At 37.8% G+C, this 18,322-nt stretch overlaps 1 long non-coding RNA gene across 2 annotated transcripts in view; it reads left to right on the plus strand.

The window, feature by feature from the left end:
- LOC121141767 overlaps positions 1 to 18,322 on the plus strand; it is a 47,087-nt gene that overhangs the window by 18,315 nt on the left and 10,450 nt on the right. For both annotated transcript variants that reach the window (XR_005878708.1, XR_005878707.1), the window contains one exon: positions 13,930 to 14,250. This is a non-coding gene — a long non-coding RNA (uncharacterized LOC121141767). The remainder of the gene's footprint in view (positions 1 to 13,929; positions 14,251 to 18,322) is intronic.

An 18,322-nucleotide genomic window follows, 5' to 3' on the forward strand; every position in this document is an offset into this window, starting at 1 on the left:
TTTTAATACCAACTCAGTGCCCTATTCATTAAGGGGAAAAGTGCTGATTACCAACAATTTTCATTTTTCAGTGCTCCCCAAGAGTTCTTTCTTTCTAAAAAAATTCTTTCTAATTAGATAGTTTAAGATCATTTTAATTAATTCATAAATTCTCTTGAATTCATAAATATTGTTTCCCTTAGATTGTGGCTTAAGTAGTATATACATATGCATATACATTTACATAATATATAAATTATAATAAATTGCATATATATGTGTATTTGTGAGAGAAAAGTAAGTAAATGATAACTTTAACTAAGGGGAAATCAAAATGAACAATGAGCACAGGCATTGTCATTATTGAAAAACCTAAAAATAAATGAAAAATTTTAAACATAAAAAGTTATCATGCAAAATTGATTTGTTGCTTTGTATTGATTTCTGTAATTTTTCTGTAGGATAAAATTTGTCCCTTTTGTTTCCTAGAAAACATAATTGCTTTGCATTTAGGTTCATCCTAAATCAGACTTTATAAAATATTTCTCAAATTTTGTAGTGGCAGCTTTTATATTGAAAAGGAGATAGATTTGATTTATGTTATAGAAACGCACATGCATATAGCTGTGCGAAAGATCAATGATAGACCAAAATAATTTTGAGTCTGCCAGAGTGGTCAGAGAAATTAGTTAGGAACCCATGGCTACCCCTGAAAAAGTGATGATGAACCTGCAAACCACACATGCAGCCCTGGAAATGAAAAGTAGAAGACAGATCTTAAAGATATGCAGGAAGAGGAATTAACAAGATGTGCTGTCTGATTGATTGTGAGAGATGAGATAAATGGATGAGTTGAGCATCATAATGAGGTTTCCTAGCTTGGGTGACATACTGAATAGTGATTTCATTAACTTAGGAAAAAAGGAAGGAAGGAAGAACAGTTTTGGAGAGGAAGATAACTTTGACCTAGAGAGCCATGAAACTAAAATCTTCTATGGGCATCCACATAGACTATGACTGGTAAGCCATTTTAGGCGATAGATCTATGTAGCATATGATTGAGGAGATGTTGATGATGCAGTTGGTAGAACTGTCTGGAATAAAAAATTACTCTTATGAAGGAATTAAATCATCCCACTAAAATCATGTAGACTTTGCTGTATAACCATCCAAAACCTGAACCGGGCAGCTATCTGAAGCAGTTAGGGAACAGGAAAGGGAAGTAACATTTTAAAAAAGAAGTGACTTAAAAGGGGAAAACATGGTTACCAGACTGGATATTATATAAATGAGATCTATGAGAAACGTCATAATCTGATTCAGAAATTTGAAGTCTTCACAGCTAAAATGTCACTCACTATTTAGAAAAGTTCTAAAGAGCTTGTGGCTGATTGCATCTTTGAGTTGGTAGAGTAAAAACTGGAAAGTATAAACTGATCATGAACCTATTCTACTATTTCTAATTGTTTGTTCTTTAATGGTTCTTAATTTTGTCATGGGCTTGCTTCCTACCCTCTGAGTTAGCTTCAGACAATATGCTGTCAGGCTTTTGTTTTATATCACTTTAGGCCTTTCCTTAGCTCATAATAAACAGAGATTAATCCTTTGGCTAAAAAAATTAAGTAGAATTATGTCTCTCACCCTTCTTGAACTTTTATAAACTTAGACTCTCACCTCCTTAAACTTAGAAGCTTCTGTAAGACAAAGGACACAGTCAGCAGGACAAAAAGGCAGCCCACAGAATGGGAAAAGATATTCACTAACCCCACATCTGACAGAGGGCTGATCTACAAAATTTACAAAGAACTCAAGAAGCAAGTCTCCAAAACACCAAAGGATCCAATTAAAAAGTGGGGATTGCACTAAATAGAGAATTCTCAATTGAGGAGTATAAAATGGCTGAGAGACACTTGAGAAAGTGTTCAACATCACTAGCTATTAGGGAAATGCAAATCAATACAACTCTGAGATATCATCTTACTCCTGTCAGAATGGCAAAAATCAAAAACACCAATGACAGTTTGTGCTGGAAAGGATGTAGAGAGAGGGGAACACTCCTCTACTGCTGGTGGGAGTGCCAACTCATACAGCCACTTTGGAAATCAGTATGGAGATTCCTCAGGAAAATGGGAATCAGTCTACCACAAGACCCAGCAATTCCACTCTTAGGCATATACCCAAAAGATGCCCATTCACACAACAAGGATGTCTGTTCCACTATGTTCATAGCAGCATTATATGTAATAGCTAGATCCTGGAAGCAGCCTAGATGTCCCACAACTGAAGAGTGGATAGAGAAAATGTGGAACATTTACACAATGGAGTACTATTCAGTGGAGAAAAACAATGGAATCTTGATATTTGCAGGCAAATGGATGGCACTAGAGGAAACCATCCTGAGTGAGGTAACCCAGACACAAAATGACAAACATGGCATGTACTCACTCATATATGGATTTTAGATATGGATCAGGGGAGTGTCAGCCTACAATCCCAGTGCCAGTGAGTCTGGTAAACAAGGAGGTTCCCAAGAGAGATGCATGATACCCCAGAGAAGTGGAATGAGGCAAGATCTCCTGAGCAGATTGGGAACATCGGGGGATGGATGAGGGAACCAAGAAAAAGAGAGGGGGATAAAAGGAGGGGAGAAGGAGGCATGGCAGAGCAGGAAGGTAAGAATAGAGAAAGCAGGATGAGAGATACCATAATAGATGGAGTCATTATAGGCTTGAGGAAAGAGCTGACACTAGTTAGATCACCAGAGATCTACAAGGATAACACCATCTGGAAAACTAAACATTAATGGAGAGACTACACTAATGGCCTCTCCTTGATGATAGGGTTGATGACTACCCTATATGCTATCCTAGAACCTTCATCCAGGGACTGATGGAAGCAGAGACAGATACCCACAGCTAAACACTGAACTGAACTCCTAGAACCTAGTGACAGAGATGGAGGAGTGATGAGCAAAGGGGTCAAGACCATGATGATAAAACACACAAAGACAGCTGACCAGATAAGGGAGAGCCATTGAATCCCAGACTGATGGATGAGAGGCCAACAGGGGACTGATCCAGACTCCATGAATGTAGTGCCAGGGAGGAGGCCACAGAAATCACTGGGGCCTTGGGTAGTATATCAGTGTTTACCATGGTTTATGAATGTGCTTTGGGAGCCCATTCCAAATAGAAGGATGCTCTCTCAGCCTGGACACATGGGGAAGGGCCTAGGTCCTGCCCTGGATAAAATCACAGACTTTAGAGATCCCCCCAAGGAGGGCCTCACCCTCCCTGGGGAATGATATGGGGATTGGGTGGGGAGATGGGAGGCTGGTGGAGGGAAAAGGGAGGAGGGGTGGGAGAGGGAGCTGGGACTGACATGTGAAGCATTCACGTTTCTAATTTAAATAAAAACATATATTGAGAAAAAAGAATCTCTATAAATCCTTTTTTTCTTTTAGAAGTGCTTGATTTGTTCTATAGTTTTATCTGAAGTGTCCCTAAAGATCCAAGTATAGAAGGAAGTTAGACACACACTTTGGCATTGTTGGAAGTTGATGGAAACCTAGAAAAACTGGACCATCACACAGGAATTTGGGAACTGATTACTTACTGTTTCTTCTTCCCACTTCCTCCTCTTTAAGTGAGCAGCTTAGCTTCACAGTGTGTGCCTTAGAGTGATGCCTTACCTCACCACTTGTAGACTGATGTCAAAAACCCAGTGGGGAAAACCAGTAAACTAAGGGACCAAAGGAAGCAGCTTGCTTCTTTTTAGGTTAATTGTGTCTGATAGTTTATTATAATAAACTGAAACATGTAACTAGATATTTATGAGAAACATAACTAACAGTTTTTCCATAGCATTTTTTTTGTTTTTTCCAGACATGGTTTCTCTGTATTGTTTTGGAGCCTGTCCTGGAACTTACTCGGTAGACCATGCTGGTATGGAACTCACAGAGATCCACCTGCCTCTGCCTCCCAAGTGCTGGGATTAAAGGCGTGTGCCACCAACGTCCAGCTTCCCTAGCATTTTGATGTCTCTGTTAAAGGTTACTTAATCCTTAGTAACAGTTTTGCTTGTTCCAAATTTAAAAGCAATATCAGAGACAAGGCTTAAAAGCACAGAATAGAAGGAGGCACTGTTTTTGCAGGTATTTGAGAATGTCAGAAGTCTTATTTAAATTTAGGAACCAACATATTTAATATTAATTGATGGCTTAAACCTAAGTGCTTCCCACCAAATATGCATCTCTTAAAGTTTTGATGAGAGTTCCATTGTGTGTAGTGGGTATGTCTGACTCATTTGCCTGCTTTGGGGCCTATATTCCTCCTGTCGAGTGTCTTGTCCACTTCAGTAATGAAGGCTTTTGCCTTGTCTTATTGCAACCTGTATTAAGGATGGCCAAAGTAATTCAGAATCACGAATAAGTTCCCATGATCCATCCAAAGTATTAGGGACACTCTCTGCTCCCATTCTTAGGAGTCCCAGAAATAGATCTAGCTACACAACTGTCACATATGTGCAGAAGACCTGGACCAGTCCCATATAGACTCCTAGGTTGTTGTTTCCAACTCTGGAAGTTACCATGAGCCAACCTAGCCATTTCTTTGGGTATTTCTCCCATAACCCTGCCCCATCCTGGCTCCTACAGTCCCTTCTTCCTGTCCTCAGCAAGACTCCTCCAACTTGGTCCAATGTTTGGTCACAGTCACTAGATGATGGCTCTCTGTTGACAACTCAGACAGTCACCAGTCTGATCACAGGGGATGTCCAATTCAGGCTATTCATCCACTTCTTCCAGGAGTCTTAGCTGGGGCATTCCTTGTAGACTCCTGGAAGTTTTCGTTGCATCATGTTTCTACCTGACTCCCTAACCAAACCCCTCCCAGCCCTTTCCAAAGAAGACTGCATAGTTTTAATGTGTTTTGATGTTCTGTCATCGGCTCTTCTCTAAATTTTTGTTTATCAGCTTAAACAAATAAAGAGTACTTGATATGTCTACAGCTTCAGGTAAATACATTCATTCTTGTCCTTAAGCATAATCTTGTCAGCCAGGCTCATCAGACATAATGTAGGTGCTGCTTGAGAAAGAACAAGTTTGGAAGGACTTCTGCTGTGGTCAGGATGGTGGAGAGGAAACCAGAAGTCTGTCATCTTTATGTGACCACTCTGCTGTCTATCTGCCTTTCAGATATCAGTCTAGCTCCTAGCCCTGAAAAGTGTTTTGGGCACAAATCTTATGACTTGAATTCTATCACTGGAACTCATGGAAAACACCTTTGAGTCTTCACAAATCTGCATGTCTATCATGCCTGTATTTGGTAGGAGGTGGGTGAAAGGAGAACCCACAGAAAACTCCAAGGCAAGCATGACCGGAGTAAACGGAATAGCAGAGACAACAGAGGAATCCCATCTCACTGGTGCAAGGCAAGACCTACATGTGAAGATTGTCTGAACTGCACAAATGGACCAGTATACATGGATGACCACCCCAACTCACACAGAAAATAATCATAAAAAGGGATCCTCTTGTTACTACATATATATATATTCATATGTATATACATATATATTCAATATTCAAGCACACATATACACAGTGGTTGAAAGGATATTTAGCATGCTTGGTTATCAGAGAAATGACAGTTTAACCTTTGAGAACATTCTAGCACATACTAGTAAAATAATGTTTAAAAAGTAGAACAAAGGACAAATGAAGAACCTGATATAACCAGGTATTGCTTCAATATAGAGGAGTCTATACTTTTAGACATTCCTTCCATTTTATTAATTGATGTGACATGTGCATAATTCATCAAAGCAGAGTACAGCCTATGGCTAAAGCACTTTCATTTCCCAAATATATGCAAGTGATAACTTTGTGCACCAAAATTTATATAACAATATGTATAACATTACCATTTATAAGAGTTAGAAAATTTAAAATATTCAAATGTTGGCCAATAATAGAATAAATAAGATGAGATCAAGTACAGAATTAAAATGAACATCCAGTAGCATGAATAAAACTTACACATAATTTTCAGTGAAAGAAGAGCACTGAAGGAAACAGCATGTTTTCATTTATATAGCATTCATTTATATAGCATAACATATGTTGAGTTATATAATGTAATGTTGGAGGCAGTATTCCGTGTCTCAATTTGAATTGTATATTCATTTCACAAATGCTATAAACTGGACAGTTTGAAGGTGTTCATTTGTCCATAGACATTGCAATAAGTATGTAAAAGAAAATATGGGTGAGAGGTCACTTAGCAGTTCTTCAACAGCCTAGTTGTCCCTCTAAGTCTCAGTCAGCAGCCCTTCCAGGTAAGCCAGAAGTCCCCTGTATCACATTGCATTTGGAGTCACCTGGTGACCAGATGAAGCATAAAGGATCAGGAGCAAATAAAATGTGTATTTGAAAGCAGTCAATTTGAATAGATCTTAAGTTTCCCTTAAAAGATCACTGAGGTTTTGGTTAACAGGAACCTGATTAAAAGGACCAGCTGAATTTTCAAGAATCAAATGAGAGAAGAAAGTGTGTGTGCGTGTGTGTGTGTGTGTGTGTGTGTGTGTGTATTTGTGTACTTACACATATATATTTGTGTATGCAACAATGTAGTATATGTTCAACTAGATAATAACATTTTATTGTCCAATCATTTATAATTAATCAGAAGTCTCTATGTTGCTTATTGGGGAACCGACGTTCCCAAAGGAAAACTGGGCCTATGAATGCTCACAGTCTAAGATTAAAGCAAAGTCTATGTCAGTAGCCTACTGAAATGCCCTATTATTTTGATCTTGGAACCCTGATTAGAAGTAGTGAGAGAATGAAGAAAGGACAGACAGACAGACTGACAGACAGACAGACAGACACACACACATACACACACACACACACACACACACACACACACACAGAAAAGCTGGGACCAGGTGGGCTCACCTGATAAAGATGAACTAATGTGTTTATTATTACATCCCAGTAGTTGGTGCAGTTTATCTGTGTGGTGAGTGTTTGTAGGAGAACAGTCTCAGGCTGTAACATTCAGGAGGACGAAGCTGCAGTCAGTAGTTTCTATATAAACTGGTCAAATCATTAGTAAACACTTGTAATCCCACACGTTGTCAACATTTGTACTTGGACATGAGGGAGCTTCACCACAGTGGGAGAAGAGACATTGCTAAATTTCCCTGACTCTGAAGCACTGGGTCCTTCACACAGGTATGCCAATTCAATAGTCCACCTTCACTCAGTACTTCATACCTTCTCAAGGCTTCATCTTCTCCTTCCATGATAGCAAACCAGTGGCTCACAAACACAATGCAGGAGGCCAGTAGAGGTAGGGGCTTGTGAGTTCAGGAAGGAGGACGTATGGAAGAAGTATCCAGACCTTCTGAGACCTGCACTTCCACTTTAAACAGTTGAGAGAGGAACAAAATGGAAAAGTTTTACTAGACCTACCACCCAATTGTTTGTCCATATGCTCAAGAGTCCTCAACATGATTGGCCCATTGGATGCCCGTAGACTGAAAAACAGAGTGTCACAGTAGGAGGTGGGACAAGAGCAGTAAATGCAAAAGCATTATGCAAAATCACTTTTTTCTAAATTAAAATAATCATTATGAATGTGTTTCTTATAAATTCCAAGATCACACTAGGGGACCTAGATTCAGGAGCAGAAATTGGAAGTCAGGGTCCCAGAATATCATAAAGACCTCATGGTTTGAAACATTTACATTTTTTTCTAAATCTGATTTTGTCTCTTAATCTATCAAAGGAGTCTTTTAAAACTATTCATTACTTTCCTTTTCTGTCTTTTTATAGGTACCAATAAGAGAGCCCTTGAAAAGGAGAGTTCTTCAAATTTTTACACCTTTACTGGGAAAAACCTTTGTAATTCAAAAGACACCTTTTCTGGCCACTAACAATTAGGATCTGTGATGGAACATATAATCCTTCAAATTCTACCTTTCCATTGAAAGGCCAATAGGTGGACATTTCCAAGATTAGAATATAATTTGAACAGTAAAAAAGGAATGCATTCTTGAAAAGGATGTAGAAGAGATATCTCTCATCATTCATCAAATTTACTTTTAGAAATAGATCTAAGATAACCAAAGACACATTACCTCAGAACATTAATAATGTTTTCTGTATATATGTTTCTCCAGCATCTCCAGGCTTATGTTGGCACAGGCACACAGATACTTACAAACACTTGAAAGTGTCTCTGGTCTCACAATTGTTAATGTGTAATGCTATATTGAACTCCAGCTCCCATGCTATTGAATATTATTTTAACTAGGTGAAAATGTTTTACATTTGTTTATTACTTTAACTGTGTAAAGGTGTGCTACTTTTGTTTATGCTGCATTTGTTTAAATATGTAAAGATGTGTTGCATTTGCTTCACTTTGCCTGCCAAAGGCACCTGATTGGTCTCTTAACTGAATGGCAAATAGGGCAGCAGAAGAGGGCCAGGTGAGGCTGGCAGGCAGTGAGAACAGATAGCAGGAGAACTCTAGACCCAAGAGAGGAAGAACAACAGAAGAAGAAAGGAGGAGAGAACAAAGGAGACTCCAGAAGTCAGGCAGCCAGCCAGCCAGAGAAGCAATGAAAATAAGATATACAGAGGTGAGAAAAGTAATGAGCCCCTAGGCAAAAAAGATTAGAAAGAAACAGCTTAATTTAAGTTAAAAGAGCTAGCCAGAAATGAGCTTAATCTAGGTCAAGCATTCAAGGCTAATAATAAGGCTCCATGTCATGATTTGGGAGCTGATGGTTGGCCCAAAAGAAAAAGCTTGGTGTACTCCTGGGTTCCTTAAAAACAAATTCCTCTTCCAGCTTGACATAATTTCACAAAAAGTATCTTCCTTCAAGTCCCAGATGTTTCAATTCATGCTTCTTCACAATCCCCACAAGCCAACACTTGTATCCCTCGGTTGGTTAAGATCAAGAGGAAATTTTCTCACATGGACAACTATAAAGTTCTTGAGAGGTCAGTGAGGACATCATGTGACTTTTGCATCTGTGACCCCCAGCAATAATATGTGTCTATGAAGATAGCTGACTAATGAGAACTGATATGGTCATCACTCCACTGGTATTTTTTGAACACTGGAGCTCTGAGAATTTTAGGGCCATGTATCATCCTGCGATATCCATCACAAGACAACACAAACAATAAAGCTACTACTTGGAAAAGGGGCAAGCCATGAATACTCAGGTTAGCATATACTGAAGTCAGGGTGCCCGAAGACTAGTCTCAATGAACCAAATGATATTTTCCTATTAAACTGAACTTGTGAGATGAGAAGGTGACAGAAGTTTTTATCTACTCACCCATATTGCACATACCAGTGTCATTATTTTGATTTTGCTTGCAGTGTTAAGCTCTGAGCACCCTTGACTCTGGTGCTTCTACAAGACTGATTGGAATCAAGTCACCAAATGTTCACTAAAAGGAAATCTTCCTATGTTCCTTGAAGCTTTTTAAATTAAAAAAATGAAAAAGAACAATGAACACCCAAATTTATTGCATTTATGACTGTAGCAACACAGCCTAATTATCTACACACCCAACATTTTTCAGAAACTTATGATGCTCTCACAAAGTTACAAGAAGGAAATTGAGTGTGTAGGTAATATTTAGGAAGATATAGCACATTGTCAAAGGAACTCCATGGGTTTTGAGAAAGAGTATTGTCTTGAACAGAATTTAATTGGCCCACAAAACAGATACAACTTCAAATGATTATCTTTAGAATCCAAGTTGTGGACGATGAGGTATAGGAAAAGACATCTAGTTATGTCTTCCTTGGTATGTCTAGAATTGTGCAGTTAAGGCAACTAAGCTGAGTGTCTCTCTCAGCTGAGATGGACGGATCAAGAGAAGGTTCGAAGAAAATGAGCTGCCAACTGCATCTGAGATGTCTCAGTTAGTCAAACTGAGGCTTTAGGGGAATTGCTTCAGAGCACTAGCAAAGCTAATGAACCAAAGCAGCAAGATACTCCCTCAAATATATGGCTGTTTGTAGGGTTACACACAAATGGATCAATTCCCACCCCCCACACACATGTGGAGAAACCTCTTATGTGAGTAGGAGAGGTCATCATGGGGTGTGTAAAATGTAAAGCCCTGTTATCCTTAAAATCCTTTGACTTAACTGTAATGACTTCAGAGCCTTCTGTTAATCTAGTCATGCTTCATTCCCCCAGTATATTAATCTTCCGATGCTTCTCTTTCCCATTCTGTGCATTGATAAGACTCAGAGAAGTGAGTGCTAAAGTTTTGTCTTCTGCCGACTGTGAGCCCTTCTTACCAATTAGAACTTATTTAAGTAGATGATTGCTGATAGATAAATGGAACACTAATGTGTGAAGTAAACAAGGCTTTTATGCTCTTTCATATGTTTGTGCCTTTGTAGATGTGCTCAAAGCACATCAATATGAAATTGTAATCAATAAATATCTAACAGTTGCTTTTCTAAAAAAAGCAAGCTAACCAGATTAGCAGTACGACAAATGCCAAAGGAAAAACAAAAGAAAAAATAAACAAGTTCTAACTCAATCAATCTTGTAACTTATGTGTCACAAGAAGCTAAATATATGAGAATGTATGACTGAGAAGAAGACGCCTTCTTGATATGTTTTTTGTAGGTTGAGGGTCTAATTTTATCTCATCTTTGAGAATCTTCATATCTTAAGGAAAGCAGTCAATAATTAAACAGAGAGATACCTGTTTGCCTGACAGCTCCCATATTTTAAAAGACAAATAAGATTTTCCTTCAAGAGAAAATGTATTTTCATGACATATATGGAGATAAATTCTCTTGCTTTAAAACAGTGCATCTGACAGTAATTAAGCCTCTATTAAGTCTGTTGTTTATTTTTAAGTTCAAATTTATTTAACAGCCATTAAAATCTCAGTGTTTGCATTTGCCTGTAGTGAAATCCTTCTGTGTGCTTTTCCATGGTTCACAGCAGGCAGTCATGCCTAATCATAATGGCATGTTAATATTACAGGAGACTAAGAGTCAGAGAAAACAAGATAGGAGACACTGTTTTCAAAGCAACCCTTACCGTGAATTGAAGGTTTTTATCATTTCTGATTTAAAAACAAGTGAATTTTAATTAGCTTTATGTATGTTTAGGATGCCGCTTTTTCTCCAAGGCCAAATGGAATAAAGTGTATCCTCAGTTTGGTGGTAACTGAATGCAGACAAATTGAAAATTGGATAGGCTGTAAAGTAAGGGGGCCTGCACTATGGCATCAAGTACACTTGTTTCTATTTGCAAAGTTATTTCCTTATTACCAAATTATCCCCCATAGTCTGCTAAAACACAAGAGTCCTAAAAGTGCAATAAAAGCTCAACGTGATTCAGAGGTCTAAAACAACAACAACAAGAGGACAACAACAGCAAAAGGATAGTGTGTGTTTCTTGTGTTAAGTAATGTTAATAAACACCTTTCAGACAAGTTATCTGAAATAGTATTCAGCAGAATGTTTAATTGGTGCCTTTGGAGACTATCATTTTAATATTGCCACTTGTTTCTGCCCTAACACAGTACCAGGAGACTAATGATGATTATGACGATGGTGATGATGATGGCGATGATGACGATGATGACAATAATAATCATATGGAGACCTAGTAGAGAAGCTGTTAAAGATTATACATGTGAGAGTGTCTGTTTTTGAACACAAGGAACAGGATTGGACAACAGTGTGAGCAGGTTTCCAGCTGACTTTACTCTAAGAAGGGATGTGGAACCTCAACTTCCTATATATTTATGCAGTGTGCTCACTATAGAGAGGAGGGCTAATACCAATAGATTTTTCTCAAAAGAGAAGCAGAAAATACCAATTATATTTAAAAATCATAACGTTGCAAGCTCTGAAGACTGGAAAAACTGGAAGAATGGGATGTAAGCCTTGACACAAAACAAAGTCATATTAAAGGAGATTTAATTATTCCAGATAAAGAAATACAAGTAATACTACCTCCATAAAATAATACATTCTGAACAGAAGCAAAGCAGATGGCTGTCATGTATTCATAACTTGTCTATGATGTTAACCATCTCCCAGTGAGCAAGTACCAGGTACCTCTAGTCAGTGTGATCTTCCTGAATCAACTTGTATGCAGACTTATTGATACAAAGATTTCTCTGTGTTAGTTACTTGTTTTCTGATATTGCATTTGTTGTTTTTGAAGACTCCTTTCACTAGTATCTTTTAAGACAGATATTTGTGTAAAGGAATCGTTTTATTATTTTAGTGAATCATAGTTTAATGATTGCTCAAAGGACATATGCTGTAGGTTTACAGATAGCTTTCTAAATCAAAAAGAGCTTCATAACGCAATGATTTTATTGCTTCAATTGTGCTCAGCATTATAAACAATTAACACAATACTCTGTCATTTCAATTTTATATAAATGGGATTTTACTATATTAGAAGTCTGTACTTACTTTCTTGTCATTGAAATTTCCTAGAATTATTAAAAACCAAAGTAATTTTTCTCTGTTTAGAATGTAAGAAAACTAAAATTTTCAGAAAAATTGACTATTATATCTTACGAAAAGCAGAATATTGGTGCACTGCTATAAATATTACCAGTAGTTTGCAGAAAGAGTATATTTAAGATAAAGAGGTGAAGAGTTAAAATTGTGCTATTTATCCACTGCATTTGCTATAGATTGAAAGGGATTTGTAAGTCAAAAGAAGTGAAATGAAGGCAAGAAAAGGTCAAAGAAAGTAACCAAGACCGAATGCAGAATAGGTAAACGTGTCCCTAGGGAAAAGCACAACAAGAAAGGTCTACAGATTATGGTGTATGACTCCATCTGTATATAGAGAATTTGGTGCCAAGTTCTGTCTTTGTGCTGTGATTTAAGAGATCAGAATGAAGAATCTTCCACTATGAATATGGGCTTAAATGCTTCATCTTTCAATTAAGTATAGCATTGATTGTATAGCCTGAAATAGTTGTGTCTCAAAGGGATTTGCTTGGCACAATAGTCATGTTTCAAGTGAGTGAGGTCCTTCCCAAGCTCCTATGCATACATCAGAGGACAGGTATTTCTAAAAAGCTGATCTAAGTGCAGCAGGGTGAAGTCAGCTCAACATGAGATGAAATCTTTTACATTAAAAAAATGGATAATAGAAAAATGAGCAAAAAGAAAGCTTTTACAATGTTGTCATTTGTAGCTTATAATTTTATCCTTGCCTTGTTTAAATTAAGTGCAAACATTGATGTTTTTTATCCACATTGTTTTCCAAAGTCCTATCTTTTTTATCATCCCAGATATATTTATGCCATGCAATGGTAGGTAAGAATGCTATGGCACCTTTCACAAGTATTTTCTCAATGGTTTCATGAAAACCTTACTTCCCCCCCAAGATAACTAATGTTTTCCTGGCTTTTTGATGTTACTTGATCTCTATTCATGCTCGTGATCTATGCATGGAAATTCCATTTATGTGCAATTGGATCATCTTATGAGTTGTTTTTCTGCTGCTGTGGTGAAACACCATGATCACAGCATCTCATGCACAAGCGTTCACAAGAAGGAATATACGTCTTGGCAGAAAGACATTCTAACAACGAGCAGCAGGCATGGTGGAGTGAACCATAACCAGTAGCTCATTTCTTGAATTGCACAAAGCAAAACAAAGAGCCTGGAAGTAGGTCCATCAGGAATGCATTTACTCTAGCAAATGTATACTGTCCGCACCCCTCTGACTAGTGTCACCAGGTAGAGACGAAGTCCTTCAAAGCCCAAGATGATGAGGGAGGGGCATTTCTTGTCCAAACCTCGACCAGCAGTAAGAAGAATGTTGCTTTGGACAATAAAAAAATTGTGCACAAAACGTTTTTGTTTACAGTCCTTTCCAGGATGTTTCATGATATCTTTTCCCTTTGCACAGAGATCTGCAACCAAAAACCAAGCCGAGCTCCAGGAATCCAGATGAAGAGAAGGAGGAAGGAATATATGAGCAAGGGAGGTCAATATCATGATGCAGAAATCAACAGAGACAACTGAACCTAGCTTGTGGAAACTCATGAATGCTAGACTGACAGTTGCAGAGACCCGAGGGGACCGAACAAGGCCCTTGATATGTGGGAGACAGTTGTGAAGTTTGGACTAGCTGAAGCAGCCCTGGCAGTAGGACCATATACAAACCTGGTGCCTGAGTCAGCTTGTTGGAGCCCATTCCCCATGTTGGGATGCCATGCTCAGCGTTAAGGTAAGGGAGAGCAACCTGGCCCTGCCCCAACTTACTGTGCCAGACTATGTTGACTCCTCAGGGGAGCCTTCACAAGTGAGGAGGAGTGGATTGGGGATGGACTGAGGAGAGGAGGAGGACAGGAGGATGTATGGGAGAGAGAATTATGGTTGAATTGTAAACTGAAATTTAAAAAGGAACTAATCAACTTATCAATGTTTTTGTCAGTGTTTTTTAAAATGAGTCTTTCAAGTAATACTGATGAAAATAAAGAATAAACTTATATTCATCCAGTGTTTTGTATTATCAACATTGTTTTATTTTTCATAGTTTCTTTAGACAGTTCTTAGCACACAATAATGAAGATGAGTATAATTGTATTCATTTAAAAACAGAAAAACTGCATGTAGAAGAAATTAAAGAGAAATTTGAGCAGACAATTTGGTGAAACTGTGTGTAAACTGGTAATAAATATCTATTATACCTGTAGAATAAATACCGGGAAGTATAAAACCATCTCCCAATCCCCTAATTCTTTCCATTAAGGTTGTATAGAAAGAAACTTTTTTTGGTTGTGAGCCTAGCCTTTAACGGCTGAGCTGTCATTAGTATAAAAGCATTAAGCAGAAATGTTGATGCATGCTCCAAAACACCAGCAAAGAGATTATAAAAACAAAATGAGTGTTACCTTCTAACGTAGCCAAGTGTGTCAGTGGCATATTCCCACATGTTTGGCAGATAAATAAAACAGTTCATAAATAAGTATGCTAACTTGAATGGGATGGGACCTCATAGGCATATACGATTGAATGCTTTGTTCCGAGTTGGTAGAAATGTTAAGGAAGGTTTAGGAGGTATGCTGGAAGAGGTGTATCACTGGGCATCGTCTTTGGGGTTTCATAAGCTCATGCCAAGCCCAGTAAATTTGGCTCAACCATCAACTACCTAATCAGGTTGTAAGATCATAACTACATCCCCAGTGCCATGCCTGCCTGCCTGCCCCATCTTCCTCTCAAGGAGGTTCATGACTCACCCTTTGCTTTAAGTATGAACACAATAAATACTTTCTTTTAGAATTTGCATTGTTTAGTGTGTCTCTTCACAATAGATCCTAAATCAGACAGCTGAGCAACACCTTTGGAACTGCAGGCAAGGTACTTAGCAAAAGTTCAGCTCATCCTGTCCAATAGACAGTGGCAGATGCAGCTTCACCCTCTGTGAAGTTTGCCAGGGAGCAATGTTCCTATTGTCTTCAGAAAGACATTTCTAAGTTCTGAGGCTGATAAACAGATAAAGGCCAATCTATTCGTTGCGCTGATTGATATACCTTTTCAGGACGTAGCACAGGGAATAGGCTTCCAAGAGCTAGCTATAGCTAAAGTGTTTCATTTTTAACTAACAAACTTCCAACTAGATAGACTTTTATTGAGCATGTTTACTGGCCTCTGGCTCTTCTGCCCCCTATCAATCTGCAATAGATGAAACAAGCAAAAACATTATTTGGTGAAGAGTGTGCCCATTGTTGCCTGGCTTAGGCTCAAGGACTCCCCTGATGGTTTGAACAAATGTTCCTTACACTCTATGACTGAAGAGGAGCTTCCAAAACTGACTTTTCTCTTCCTATCATGGAATGGATTCAGCTTTATATAGAGTTTTGAAGATGACTTCAGTCTTAATTAGCTCCATACTCATAATTTACTATCTGGAATTTACCGTAGTAAATTCCTATTGTGTTTAGTAACATTTTGGTAATTTTTCTTAGAAAACCTGGATTGACATACTGCAGGTTAGGCTACTACTATATTGTTCTGTTACCATGGTACCAATGCAAATCCAGACTGAAAGTAACACTCTCTAATACATCATTACAGTTGATTTTTTCTTTTTTGTTTTTATTTGAGAGTTTTTTAAAATTTCATTTTACATTCCAACCAAAGTTCTCTCTCCTCTCTTCCTGCACTCCCTTGCTTCCCCTCTAGTCCACTGCCATTCACTCCTCCCAACAGGTAAGGTCTTCCATGATGCATTAAGTTGTGGCAGGACAAAGTCCCTCCCCCACTGCATTAAGGTTGAGCAAGGCATTTCCTCATAGGGAAAGGGCTCCAACAATCTAGCTCATGCACCAAGAATATATCCTGGTCCTTTTGCCAGGGGCCTTCAGATAATCCAAGCTTCACAACTGTCTTCCACATACAGAGGAACTAGTTCAGTCTCATGGAAGCTCTACAGCTAAATTTTATACAAAATTCTTTACTTACACCTTGCAAGATAGCACAGAACAGGAGTAATATCATTTATAGCAACTGCTTACATTTTATTTTCTGGAGCTGAACTCACAGATGTCCACTATCTGAATTGACAGAAGAGGCTATTTCATTTTGCCATAGTCAGAAAGACATTTAGTGTTCTAAGGGACAGTGCTTGGCTTGTTCTATACAATACACACCCTAAGTTTTCATTGTGAAGAACTTGCTTACTCCACTGGAAATTTAGAAAGTTTGCACATAAAGAGAGGTTCTAGTGTTTGATCAGAAGTGAATAAGCTTAAGGACAACCATTCCTCAATCATCTATAATATCGAATGCTGTTTCCCAGCTAGAATTCACAAGCTGGGAAAGGGATTCTGAGAGAAAAACAAAAGTGCTTCAGAATTTAATGATGTTGTTTTGCAAATTTTAAGTAATTACCAGAAACATACACACTTAATGGTATTGTAGAATAGGTAGAATATAATAAATTTGCTGGATACAGATTCTCAGGTGTCATTTGACAACACAATCTCCCCCATGTGACTGAATTATTCCTTATCCTCTGTCCTCTAATTGTGTTCTATGTAAAACAGCAGTACTCAGAAATCCTCTTACCTAATTATAGGTTGAATGTGCAAGATCATGTACATAGTGGTTTCTATATAATCCTAGAATAATACTTATCATTCCATTTTCTTTACATTCCATCTTATCATTCTTATCATTGCATTTCCTAGATAATAAGGAATTAAGAGAAGGAAATGGTTTTCATTTTATTCACAGAAATAAGTAAATAATAAGTAATCATTTGCAGAAATTTCTGTACTTCAAAGGCTATGACAAACTAATAACAGTGATGACAGAAATAAACATCACAGACATTATAAGTTAAGCACATATTTATTAGTTACTGTGTCCACATGCTGCCTATTCTTACCCCCACCAGGGTGGGGCTAATAATATTTACTTGTTCATCTTAGCAGTGAAGACAAGAGTAAATAAATAGGCTTAATTATGGATAAAATTATATATCTAGCAAGCAGCAAAGGCAAAATTCTAATAGAGTCTACCTCTTAATTGCTCTTTAATGTAATTCAGGTTTGTTATATTACTTTACAAAGAGCACAGAGTGGCTGGAGACTTAAAAACATCTACTGATCTTGAAGAGGACCAGGGTTTGTTCCCAGCACCCACATCAGGTTGCTCACAATTGCCCACACCTCCACTTTAAGAGATCTGATGCTTTCTTCTAGCCTCTGTCATCATCATTATGCATGTGTTGCATGTAAACAGGCAGAAAACCAGACACAAATAAAATAAAAAATCACTTTCCATGAATGCAGAAGTAAAACTGGGGCACAAGAGACAGAGAGGAGGAAGAAAAGTAGAAAAGATGAGCAGGGAGAAAAAAATGGACTGAAACACACTTTGTTCATAAAATGCCATAATGGCTTCTAACATCATGTATATTAACTTAAAAGTGAAAAGTTATGAATAGGAACATGAATAAATACACACTTGCTAGATAAAACAATGTGTCTATTTTCACAGTATACATTCTTTATAGGTGTGCTTGGTGATAATAATGGCTTCAGAATAATTTTAGTTTTGCAAAAGGCATTCCAGGTTTTTACAGGTATTATAATGTCAGGATTTCCAAAAGGCAAACTGAAATGTGGTGCACTGCTATCCCTTCTTTAATTGAGCTGCTAAAATATATATCATTTGAATGAAATTATAATGATTTCATTAACCCAATTTGCCCTTTTTCAAATATGAGGACTACAAATATGAAAGGAAATTAAAATTGCCCATTGCTTGAGGAAAGCAATCTTGTAAGATTG

This window comes from Mesocricetus auratus, unplaced genomic scaffold, assembly GCF_017639785.1.
Source record: "Mesocricetus auratus isolate SY011 unplaced genomic scaffold, BCM_Maur_2.0 Super-Scaffold_100008, whole genome shotgun sequence".
Classification (NCBI taxonomy): Eukaryota; Metazoa; Chordata; class Mammalia; order Rodentia; family Cricetidae; genus Mesocricetus; species Mesocricetus auratus.